A 13859-nucleotide genomic window follows, 5' to 3' on the forward strand; every position below is an offset into this window, starting at 1 on the left:
TAAACGTCATCTAATCCCCTAAAAGTGGCAGTGAGGGAAAGCTGGCCCTCATGCCTAATTTTACCCCAGTGGCTTTAGTCGGGCGCCTGGTCTTATTCAAACTTTACGTGGCCCCAACACGTTTGAGAACAATGTGGGGGCCTTTAGGGAGCAACTATAGTGACAAATGAGGCCAAATAGGTTTGCTGGTCTGTGACTGTCGCTGGGGTTAGAGTGGCTAATCTCTCAAAGTTTTAATGTGTTTCAGTCTTTGTGTGTGGTTTTGGACTTATAAACCCTGCACACTTGGGAATCTGCAATTCACTCTAAACCCCCAAGGTAAATTCAAAATGTCCTTTTTTTCGCTTGCTTGAACTTTTATGAAGGGAATTGTGGATAAGAATAATTACTTTAGGCGTGTTTATGTCGTGGCCCTTATAGAAAGTACGTGCATTTACCCTGCCTCCAATCTGATGTAGGGTAGTAGATCTAAATTACTGTAGCAAACAATAAAACTAGTTTCTGACAAGAAAGACCACACTATGATTTCTATACAGCAAGAGAGATAGAAAAGAGCTGAAGAGATTGATTCAGCATACAGTAGATGCTGTAAAAACGTGGACTTCAGGTGTTACAGTACATCTGTTAGAGGGCACATAAACATGTGAGTGCGTTTTGTGCTGTTGCAAGTGTGTTAATTTACAAGTGGCCACACGTGCATCTGAATACATACATATTTTTATACCTCCTAAGTGGTATTTCATTGTTTCTCTTTGTGTTGTTTAATGCAAATAACTGCAGCAGACGTCAGTGCTTCTCTCTGACTTCACTCTCTCCTTTTCTCTTTCTTCTTTGGTTCACTCTCTCCAGAACTCTCGCACCGGGGCAGCTCCACCAGTCTCTGCAGGAAACTCTTTCTCTAGCAGGGATCTAATTGTTGCATGGATGTGCTGCACTTACAGTACATCGCTCTTTTCTAGTCTTATGCACCTCAAAGTGTTTTAAAGTGGAGGCCACGTTCATCCACACATGCTCACCCAGTGATGATACATTAGGGCAATTTAGGGTTCAGTATCTGGCCCAAGGATCTACATATCAAACTGAGAGAGTTGGACATAAAGACCTGCCTCTAATAAAAGTGTGTTATGTTTCAGAGTTGGAAGTAAATAAAAGTTAAACTACTGTAGATCCCATATGAAGGCTGTGAGATGTGTGTGAGTCAACATGAGAAATAGTCTGGGTTAGGATGTGCCGCCTGGTGTCTCATGTCCTTGCTGTGGGGGCCCAGGCTTGAGTCCGGCCTGTGGCCTGTACTTTCTGCTTGATACATGGCTTTTTTTTAAAAACGTATTTACAGTACTGTGTGATCAGACACATTATTGCAAATTAATGATTATAGCTTCATGTGTTCGTAATGTGTAAATTTGTGACATGTCAGGCTACAGGAAGAGACTGTTGTTCACTCATGATTGGAAATATGGACACATGTGCAAACACACACGTAATCTATATGTACTGTCTAGAGCTAGACTGCAGCTCTATGTGCTACCTACTGCTGTAACATGTTATGTCAAAATGTCATAAGTAAAAGAATAACTTTATTCTATATCAAAATGTAAAAAAAGAAAAAACAAACGAAAATATTATGATATGATCTGCACACTACCTATTGCTGTAACATGTTATGTCAAATGTCATAAGTAAAAGAATGTTATATCAAAATGTAAAAAGCAAAAACAAAAGAAAAAGATTATTATATGATCTGATTATGAAAAAGATTTTATTCTGTGGGTAATGGGGGCGGGACTAGATAAGCTTTTGCTTCTCCCGCTTTCCCTTTCGGCCATGTGTATTGTATTACTCGAATTAAGATGAAGTGTGATGATGATGATTTTGACATGCCCGAAATAAACAAATTGATTGATTGATTGATTGATAAATAGCCAGTTTCCTTGTTAACCAGTTAACATTATAAGGAGATGATATGTCAGTGTTATCTTATCTTGTTTTACTGTGCTCAGATGGTAATATCAATGAATAGATATTTAAAGTTAAGAAAGAAAGACAATTATTTTAACTTTAAATATGATTTTAATTTGATGCTGAGGCATGTAATGGTATTGAAGTGTGTTTTATATTGGCCCATAATTGCTTGAGAATCTGTAATACTCGTAAAAACATATAATTTTAAGTATGGATGTTTTAATAAATAAAATTGGTGAGTATAAATTGTTAACAATGACAAAAGGCGCAACATTAACATGTTTAAGATTTGTAGAAAAACACACAAAAGGCCCCCTCTGTCCAACATGGCTTCCGACTTGCTGTGGAGTGCTCCCGCTGTGTCCATACTAATGTGTTTCACTGAGCTCAGTTTCACATACAAACATGGAGAGCATATACATTCCTCACTAAATAACTACACTTCCTCCCTGATCCTCTTTCCATCTCGCCTCCTCTCTTTTCCCAAGGAAATAATTAAAAAGCCCCGTTGCTCTCTCTGATATTCCCCTGCTGACCCACTGCTCTGAGGCCAAGCATGGAAGCTTTTGTTTTATGTGCTTGTAAGGTCTTGGCATTAGGAGGAAGCACTGAGCTTGCCAGGGATATATATCTGTCTCAAACCACATCTACGCTGCACACACACACACACACACACACTATATACAGTGGTGGTCATTGTAACAGCCACAGTTCATGCATTACTCATGAATCCATCCTGGATTATTGCTACATACAGGAGATGAAACATGAGTGTGTGGTAGCATAAATAGCAGTTGTGATCTCATGCATTTTGTGACTCGTATGTTTCAGAAAATTACTTTTAATTACTTATAGGGATAACAAACCTATCACCGGGCAACAGTGTTGATAGTGGACACTCCTGCAAAACCCCTATGGACAATGTTTTTTAAGCCTGATGGCATTTTGGTATTGTGTATATTCATATTCATTTTTCTTTTTTTTCTTTTGCAGAGAGCATGGCTGTGTTCCAGTCTTCTGCCATGATGTAACACACTCCTGCCACCCGTACTGACGTCTCTTGGTAAGTAAAACAATGAAGCTGAACTCACATCATCTCTTCTAGTCTGGTAAGTAAACAGCCTGTAATGCTATTGCTCTGCATGTAGCAACAAAACTACAAACTGAAAATAGAGTCAACACCACAGACCACAGTTTGTTTCCTGTTTTCTACCAGGTACATCAATTACTGTAGTCTGAGCTCAGGGTGCAGACTCTCCACCTTTCTCTTTACTATACAGCAAATGGCTTTGCAAATGTGTCATCATATTCTGGCCGACTGTTTGGTATGGGATACAGTTGTGTTGTTCCTAACAGGCACATAAGTGTTGTGTTAGTTTGATAACATTGTCCTGATTTGATATCTGCATGAACCACAACAGCAATTTCTCGTTATGTGTCTTGCATAAGGTATACAATGTCTTGAGACAACAGTTTGGTTCATTTAGTCTTTGACCTTCCTTAATATTAAGTGATCATGGATTAATTTAAGTTTGTCCATGAACCTCAGCTATTATTTAATATATTGTTTAGAATTTATAATTGTGAACTACATAATCTGTATGTTTCACAACACGCTACATCATATAAAAACACCACTTTCATGCAGTGCTTCTCCTTTTAACCTTTTATTTATGGGATGATCATGTGGAACATAAAGAATACAACATAGGAGTGGATTGAGTCATTCTCAAAGGACCAACTTTCAGTCCAGCGTGCGTTTTGGCAAGTTTCCTTGATGCTTAGCTTCTGTAGGAAATGAACCGTCCTCTGCCGATGTGTCTCCTGCAGTATGAAAGCAGGGCCACACACATACATCAGTGCTGTCACAGCTTCTCATTTAGCCAGTCTAAGCACACCGACTGTGTGTCCAGGCCATCTCTTCCCAGGCACTCAGATCTGCAGGATGAGCTCATACTCGACCAGACCAAAGCACTTAAACATGTTCTTATAAAAAGATAAGTATTCTCTCGAGGCCTCGGAGCCAGACTGACTGAGCGTATATGCACTGCTTATAGCGACCACAGCCTCTCCATATTAGAAAGCTTTAGGCAAGGATCATCAAGATGTCAGGCACAGCTCATTTTTTTCTTCAGCTTCCTTTTTTCTGATAAATCCGAGATTTTGTCTTCGATGTTCTTACATGCAACAGCAACGTGGAAAATGCTGCAGAGGTGATTTTACCGTTGCCATTCTAGAAATCCTTCACCCCTCCCACAAATGCCATATCCCATCTGTTAAAAAGAAAATCCACCGTCAGCATTCCCTTCACACAACTGCACTTGTTTAAATCATTCAAATGCAGCATGAGTTATCAATCTAGCTATAACTGACCTCTTGTTATATAATGTAATATTTGTTTCTAATACCATTCCAGACCAATAAACTAACTTCTGTGTTTTCTATAAGATACTGTAGATGAAACAAACATGAGCTGTACTGTATGAGATGCTGCATGAATTAATTCCAAAAATAGTTGCTAATTAGCATCTTAATTAAGACTTGTGCTGGCACATTGTTCACGTTAAAGCTGCAATATACGTCAGCGTTGCGGTTTCAAGATGTAAACACAACATCGGCATACAGTATTATCACCTCATAAAGTTGTTATGCTTTGTTTTCACTGAAAACAGCTGCAAGCTACTTTTCTAACTTTTTTTCCCCCTCAACTTTGCATTTTACTTGAGAGCTGGTGCATAGTCAGACATCCAGAAATCAATTCAAACATTTACATTATGGAACAAGCACCAGCACATGTATTCACAACCTGAGACAAGGGGACACAATCTTTTGTTCAAAGAAGTCACAATCCCACACTGGCAGTTGTTCTGTAGAGCTAAAGGCAAATGCATCAGACACAGTCATTCTGACCCATGGTTAATATATGATAATACTGATTTCTGCATTTCTTTTGCATGCAGATTTGATTTAAAAGGAACATTTTCTGCAGCTTTAATATTTTTCACAATAAGACAATTATCTGTTTGTATGGCAGAATAAATCTTCCTCATGCACCACAACACAGACTCAGTGTTCTGCTTGCTCAGCCATCAGGCCTCTGGTGTGTTTAATCCCAGCCAAGTCTGTTCTGCTGGGACTTGCACTACGCTGAGGGTCCCGTTGTGGTTCCTCTCCAACACTAGATCTTTATTAAGCAGGTCACTCAGCAGGACACACACACACACACACACTCATACACACATACACACCTCCCTTAAGGACAAGCAGATCCTCTGGCATCACCGTTTGTCTCTCAGTTGGTGACAAACATGTGAGGAGCCAAAACTCTGATTCTGCTTTAGGGAAATGTAAATTCTGGGACTGCATGTGTACTTGAGTGTGTGTGTGTGGATTTAATGAGAGCCACACAGCCACAGTGCTCCAGGGGAGGAGTGGTTTGTTCCTTTTTTTCACTTTGAACTCTAATTTACACCACCGTGAATGCTCATGGGGGATTTACAGATTCAGTCTGTGTGACTCTCTGGAGATCTTGAATTTCAGAGTCAGAGGGCACATAAACAGAGAGAGCCAATCCTTTTTGTAAAAAGTTTCCTTTTCCACAGCATCTTTGCTCCACTTTTATTCTTACCAAATTTTAAAAAATGAGCTGAATTCACGGCATTTCATTCCAATTGTTTGTTGCTCAAGAACTGAACCTCGAACTTCCCACTAGCTGTCAATCTTTCAAACAAACAGGCTTCTATTGGAAAGGTCCCTCATTCAGTATCACTGTCAGCCAGTGCCTTGAATAAAGGAGACAACAGAGAAGAAAACATATAATTCAAATATAATTCAAACTGATAGCCCTAGCCTGAAATATTCTTAAACTATCAAGGAGACTGTCCTCTTAAGAAAACAGCATTAGTCACTTCAGCAAATAACACCACAATAAGAAATAATTTTATAATTTCTTTATCAATGTGGACACTGTGATTATGGTTGTTGATAGTTTGATGTTGTAGGACCATGGTGAGTCAACACCCCAACACAGTTTGTTTCCTGTTTTCTCCCAGGTACATCAATTACTCTAATTTCAGGGTGTAGACTGTTGTTCACTATTAGCTACTTATCTCACACCCACTGACTGGAAGCAGGACTAAAGTTGCACAACATCACCTATGTACAACTTCATTTTCTGTGTCCTTGTTGTAAGTCTTATCACACAATTATAGTTTCATGTGATCTTGTTGCTAATGTCATTATTAGACATTATTATTAGCAGTATAATCACCAACCCCCCAAAGTGTCCTTTTAAAGTCTCTCTAAAGTCATTACAAAATATTTCCTGCTCCTATGCTCTCTAGTCTTTTAAAACTTTGCTGTTTTAAATTGTTAGTTTCATCTGAATGGAATGATACAGTTACTGTCATCAGTGAGACATTAATTCCATGATGTCATTTTATTAAGATTATGTCTGCTTTAGTTCACGTTTTCTCATCTTCTCATCATCTCATCAAAACCAGGAAAAATAATAAAAGGAAATACCAAAGCACAGACAATTATCTATTGGTCAAAAATTACAGTTACAACCGAGCTTCTTGCATTGCACAGCAGCAAAGTCTTACCCAGAGTAAATTTTCAACTCTACTTCTGTGCTTTTGCAGACCTTGAATTGTTTCTCTGCTGTGGCTCGGGCCTACTATTGGCTCCGCCATTCAGAAATAATGAGATACCAGTGCCAAGCCTGAGGTCAGCTCCATCACCAGTCAGAAGTGACCCAGTGACACGAGATCTCATGGTTCAGTTTAAGATGGCATGAGAAAATGTCCTAATGCCCCGATTATTTGGTTGATATATGATTCAACTGTGGCAAAAAGCAACCAAAAATGAATAAATATTTTATAGAGAAATGTTAAAAAATTACAAGTTTCCTCAGATTTCATGGGCATCCAATTTGCATGAGTGTGAGCTGGAACAACAGGACTCTCCTGGTCCCTGAGCGAGTACATCACCCACCACAGTATGTGGCCAACTTGGATGACGACACTATTGGATGAGAAAGAAACAGAGGAAACAAATTACAAATTCACTTTCACAAGAGCAAGTGATCAGTGACCGATGAGGTTCAGGCTCAAGAGACCTTAGACCCTCCAAAAGAATATGATAATGGATTAAAAAATAACAGAAATGATACATCCCAGAAATACCGCTTAACCTGATACTGAATAAAAACAGATACAATGTGGACGATTCCTTGTGTGCTACTTTGTCAATGATTAAACACAGTTCATCATTTAATAAATCTTGTTTTTTTATAATATGGAATCATGGTAATTGTGACCTTTTGAAGTAACACAGGTCCCCCCACTGACTGTGTGTGTTCATGGCTTTCGGCCACTAATGATTCAGTTTTTCACCAAAACTCACATGCAATTACTAATGTGTCAATGTGTAAAACATAGAACAGGCACCATGTTTTCTTGGTGCTGGCTTCACTGTCCTGTTGGCTTGATTTGTGTGGGAAAGATTAGTGCATGACCGTACTCCATGCTACAAAGCAGCAGTTAACATATAAAAGAAGTGACATTTATAAAAGGAGTAATCACCCATTTTGACCTGCAACCAGTGAAGATAAACAGATGTCCAGTCCACTGTTAAAGAGCAGTTTGTAAGGTTTGGTATTGCGACATAGCCAGTGTTAGCATTAAAAGCTGTTTACTTACCAGTTCATTAGAAACATCGTGAGTTCAGCATCAAACTTCAACCAAACTGTCTCCGCCAGCTAGCCCTGGCCTGGTCACTCTCCATAACAACTCATTGTAGCCTCCTATTTAGCCTGAATCAGCACTATGTCTGAGCAGAGCTGCTCAGTTCTGTGCAGACAACCTCTTGTCTTTCAAACACAATGACAGATGAAGATTTTGTCAATTGTGTAGGATGTTGTAATCAACATTACTTCCAGCATAAAACCACATTCGGCAGTATAGAGGAAACTCGCCAGTAGCCTTTTTCAAATATCAAGAATTGGGCAAATGATTTAAATTCCCTGCTACATTGAATTGCATGTGCATTAGCTTCATCCCAGGATGGGCCTTGTCATTTAATAAACACTGAATAGCACAATATCCCCATATTGTACAGTAATCTTGTATAAGGCTGTATTTGTATTATATGATATTGAGACATTGACATCTTAAGGGTTTCTATGATGCATCAAAGTTCTTTCCTATTGGTCAAAATAGCAGGCACACAAAACACTAATCTCAATATATCAATTTGAAACCAGTATCTCAACAAGTGGAAATCTCAATCATATCACCAGCTGTCAGTATAACCAAATCACAGTTTCTGTGCAAATGTGCATATGTTCATGACAGATTCTTATATTTGTGATTTTTCATTTTGGGTGGGTAGCGGGTGGGACTCAGTTGGATAAAGATGATGTCATGTATTTCATCATCTTTATCCAATCAGACTTTTACACAACGTGATGACAGATGTGGGATTGTTTACTCATGTCAAAATCGGATAATTCTCACACATCTCTCAACACTTAATTAATTCAACAAACAGGTTTGTAAAGGGGATTTCACTGGAAGGCAAATGTTATTATCCAAAAGTTAAAGTGATGTCTTGAATCTGGCATGTCCTGACGCCTCACTGCCCTCCGTCTCAGGATCTGTGCCATGCTAAAAGAAATATTTTCATCCCTGGCGGTTGGACTGCTCAGTTTGCTGGCCTAAAATAGAAGATGAGAAATATTCTGGATTTATAGTTCCTTTTAACTGGCTTCAACCTCCCGGCAGCGACGCATAACCCTGGAACATCTGTCTCCGTGTCTGTTTAGAAAAGACAAGTCACATCTCCTGTTGTCCAGTCTCTTGGCAGTTTGGTTCACCTGTGTGTATGCAAGTGTAGCAGAATGAGCCATCTCTGGCCATCGCTGAGGCCAGAGGTATGTTGACTCTGTTATTTTATTGATATCTGCAGCTGGAAGACAAATATTGTCGTCTTGCAGGTCTATTTGCTCAGACTTGGTCAGAGAATGTCTGAATCTCTTGTGGCACCTTGCAAATGTTAACGGAGAGTGGCCAAGGCCAACTGTCTGACTTGAAGGTATAAAAACAAAGATGCCGTTGCATCATCAACTTAAGCTTTCTGTCTAGCTTTTGTCTTCATATGAAAGTTTGCTTACTTGAGTCCCACTTTCAGTTTACTTTGTTTTGATCCCTGCAATTTGCAGAATGTCTCTTTGCAAACATTTGGATGGAGGTCTACAAAATACTTAAGATTCTTCTACAATAGTTCTTGAATGAAACACAGACCTCAGACCATAAACACCTAGAATAATGGTCAACTATTTGTGGTTGTTAAGATTTTTCAGTTTGGTCCACCACCTTTTTTATCTCCGTGTCTGCTGTGGCAAATAGCTACTTTAGAGAGTGAAAACCACAAATGCAGATTCCAGTGAATGTAATTGTAAAGCGCCTTGGCTAAAGGTTGATTTGACTTGAATGCTAATGTTGCCCTGTAACTGCTGGATTTATAAAAAAAAACAAAAATACAACGGTTATTTTTGAATAGGTTCATCCTGTCAAAATAATAAAATAATGTGATGCTACAGTGCTCCAAAGTAGCCAAACAACTCAGTAGTAGCGGGTTTCAGGTTTGGTGAAGCATGCTAGCACACAACACTATAGGCTATGAGAACAACTCAACATAGAATGACTTTATCTATTTGCTGGAGAATTCACCTTGTGTGAAATAGCACCAAAAAAAAAAACAAGGCTTAATTTAAATTGCCCCAAATCTTGTTTACTCCAGGACCCTGTTACATCACAGTTTATGGGTGTGGTTTCAGGTGCAACAAAGCACCTTTCTGACCCCACCCATCCTCACAGGAGCAGTGAAACCTTGCCTTTCTGCCTCCTGTGAAATTAGCCCTAAATTGGTAAATGTAGCATTTATGTGCTGCATTTATAAAGAGCTTTTCAACCAGAATAGGCCAGTTTGGGTTGCACTGCTTTGCTCAATAACATTTGGACATGTGGACAGGAAGAACCACCACCAACCCTGCAATCAACAAATGTCCGGAGCCACAGCCGCCTCCACTGCACAGCGCTAAAATGTTATGGTGGAGTTTGTCTTCAGTCTGTCCACTTCTTGGTGTTGGCACCTGGCCCAAGGGTTCAGAGGACATTCCCGCTGAATGAATATACAGTAGAATACCAAATTCAAGCGAATGGAAACATTAAAATATGTTGTCTGCATGCATTTTAAGTGCCTTCTCAGCTAATTCTCTAATATTTTACTGGAAAAACATCAACCACTCGCCTCGCCCACTCGCCTTTCTCAAGCTCTGAACTTCTTGGCATGTCTGCTGTGTCTCTCCCAACAGGGGCTGCAAAAACAGCATTAGCATACGTAGGAGGGGATTTTTTACCATTACTCAGAATCAGATAGCGCACAGTTGACCGTGACATAATTTTATTTATAATGGCTTCAGACCCAGGACTGTATAAATGTCATATCCTTCTATCTGGGCCTATCTACATGTCTGCCCACAGAGCATGAAGAAGGAAGGCGTGGAGGTGGAATATGCGGCCCCGGCTGGGCAATGACTGACCTGCGACTGGTCAGAATGTAAATGTAATTATACAGTGGGTAGTTTCAGCTAAGCAATCTGATTGGACAATGGTGCGGTCAAGCCTTGGTGATAATTCCCATGAAGCACAGCTAGCCAGGTTTGATTAAGAAATATGGTTGGTTGCCAAATTGAGTGGCACTAAAATCCGTTGTGCTATGGATCCAGCTACTGTCCTTCATACATTATCCCCTCACTTTTTTTTCTCTGTGGCTTTCCTGTTTTGTTTTCATCTCTCTTCCTTCATCCAGGCACATGCAGCCGCAGTGAAACCTGGGCAGCACATGTGTCTGATAACATCATTTGAGTTACGGATCAGGCCCTGGTCTGTGCTGCTTACGTAAAGCCATAACAAGGCCCATTTAGACAAACAAAATGAGGTAAATTCACCAAAGCCATTTTCTATTTATGCGTAATTAGACTAATTTCTTCATAAACAAGCAAGAGAGAAAAAGGCACAGACTGCATTTTAGATCGCTTTTGTGGGTTTAGAGCTGATTGCAGATTTACAAGTAGTTGATATGCCACGGTGGCAGACATGCACACACACTGTGCTACATTAAAATGAAGTCACTGGAGGAGTCAGAGTTGAAATGTACTGTCATTCCACCTTGGCTTCTGGGCACGGATTCAATTAAAAAAAAAAAGTTCCAGTAAAATAGTGTACGGACATTTATGCCACATCACTGGATTCATCAAATTATACCAGACAAAATCATAGAGAACTGTGTATTGGAGTAGGTAGAGGGTAAAAACATGAAATAATAGGTTCACCTCAATGCAACAAAGTTAAGAATAACTGTAGGTTACATCTGTAAAAAGGATATCTATCTCAATGTAAATAGCTACTGAATGTATTCATCACACAGAGCACACTCACACTGAACAATTCCACAGCTAACAGATGCACAGTACGTTGAGTCTGACACCATAGCTGTGACACAAGACAGGTCAGATTATTCAGAGCAAGAGAGAAAAAAGTTAGAAATTGAGGTACCCTGGTGAGGACTTTATGAAGTGCAAAAACTATCTACATACTCAGTGCTGCATTTATATCACGTTTATTATGTCTATGATGTCTCCCATGGCAATACTCATTTCTGTTGTTTATCGTGAGATAATCGTGTGATTTATGTGCATGCATTGCATTCGTTTTTATTTCCAGTCATGTCTTGGGAGTTTTTGCAATACCATATCCAGAGGTGCACTTGAATATATCAGATAAGTTACACATAAGCATGTTGACTGGAAGAGCATGATGCATCCACTACTCTAAAATAGTTCCCTTACCTGCTTCCCAGAAGGGCCATTTAATCCTAATTAAATAATGAATTAAGAAATGAATAATCATGAATAAATTGTGAGCAAGATCGACATATGTACACATGAGAGCATTTAGGTATTGGATTAAGTCAGGCTTCCTCAGTGGCCCCTGTGTGAGTCGGCCCTCTGTCTCCAGCTCAGGCTACTGCAGGTTCACGCAGGTCACAGGTGGCTGCATGTCGGGGCAAGCAGCTCCAGATGGATGTCAAAGGACACCTCTCAATTTCACAACTCACCTCTAAGATAAGTCAACACAGCAGCGAGAGGAAGGGCAACAATGTCAGAGGAAACTCCCTCGTTTCTCATTGTTTTCCTCTGTCTGCCTTTGGCTGCGTTTTTACACGGCAGCATGAAACATCACCGGTTTCTCCCTTCATGTATTTCTTATCACTTCCAACAATGTAAAGCTGTGTAGTATTTTTTTCTTTTTCTTTTTTTTTTAAGTTTGATTCCAATCTGGGTCTCATTAGAAATACAGAAATTTAATGGTTCAGCCGGAGAAAGTGCAGGTACAAAAACATGGAGATGACATCTTTTTCATGTCATTGTCAGCTCACACTGGTTGAAGAGTCATGTTACATCCAAGGGTGCATATGAACAGACGAAATCCATATTTAGCAATTTTTTCTCTACGTCTGTCTCTCCGTGTCTAACTCGCAAGTTGAAACTTTTTCAATGGAATTCAACCTGGGAAATTCCCTCTTTTGACACTCTGACAGCTCTGGTTTGTGTTTCTCGGGATAATCAGTGAATTCTAGAGCGGAGCCGAACCTGTAATTACAAGGGAAATTAGCAATAGGCAGTAATTTGTGTCTATATACAGCCCAGGTTTGACAGTGTGGGCGGGTTGACTCGGACCTTTCTTACAAGACGTGTGCAAGTTACAAGGGAGGAACGGCCAAGATGTTGAATGTTCTTCATAATAATCCTAAAACATCTAAATCCCCATCCATTATAGCAGAAATAAGTATGCTGTATTAGAGTTAATATTATAGAATCCATCCAAGATCTGATCCAGCTCCAAAGATAAAATAAAATTTGCCATTTTCCCCAAAAATTACCTTGTGTGACTATATAAAACATTGTTTGGTGATAAAGCTTTTGTTGGGCTCTTGAAGAGAACTGCCAGTTTCTCTCCTTTGAAGACCGCTGAAGATTTGTGCTGTGACGTTTGTAATCTTGAAGCCATTTGGCTTTAGGAGAGGCCATTGCCCAGAACACAGTTAACACATTCGGTCCATGTGGTTTCGAAAAAGCTCAAACCGTTTTTTAAATGCTCGGTGTTGCAGAATCACTACCAGCTGCCACGGTCAGCATCCTGCCAGGTTAGTCACCCACTCATGTGCTAGCAGCTGGCTGTTACCCAGGCTACCGCTGCATGTGCTTTAGATGCAGAAATGATAGGAAAATACTAATACACAGCATCACTCGTCACCTTTAAAGGTCCAATGTTGTATAAAGGGGTGTTTCAATGTTTTTGAGTATAAAGCAGGTCAAGGTTTTATATTGATACTATAAAAGTATTGAAGCCCCAGAGAAATGTACACAGCCTGTTGAGATCACTTTTGTGATGTCATAACAAGGCACTCAACACTTTCAGCCATGCCTCAAGGCCTGCAACCATCCAACCCTGCTGGATCTGGTTTACCTTAAAAGAGAGGATCAGAGAGAGATGGTTTCCGTGCTTAAAACCACAAATGAATCCAAATATAAAATTGATAATGTAAAGGTGTAAGATGTGGGGCCTTTAAACAACATGCTCCACTACTGGGCTTAAAAACTAAACAAAAAGTTACTGCTTCTATTCTCTGTGGCTTAGAAGGTTGAACTTGCCTGTTGTTTGGCACTGGGCATGTTTTGTACAGTGGGTTAAGCTGAGTTTTATTACTGCTCCACAAAACTGCAACACTGAGACAAAGACAAATGTTTCATTTAGCTGATGTGAACTGAA

The sequence above is a fragment of the Trachurus trachurus genome (assembly GCF_905171665.1).
Source record: "Trachurus trachurus genome assembly, chromosome: 19".
NCBI classification, from domain to species: Eukaryota; Metazoa; Chordata; class Actinopteri; order Carangiformes; family Carangidae; genus Trachurus; species Trachurus trachurus.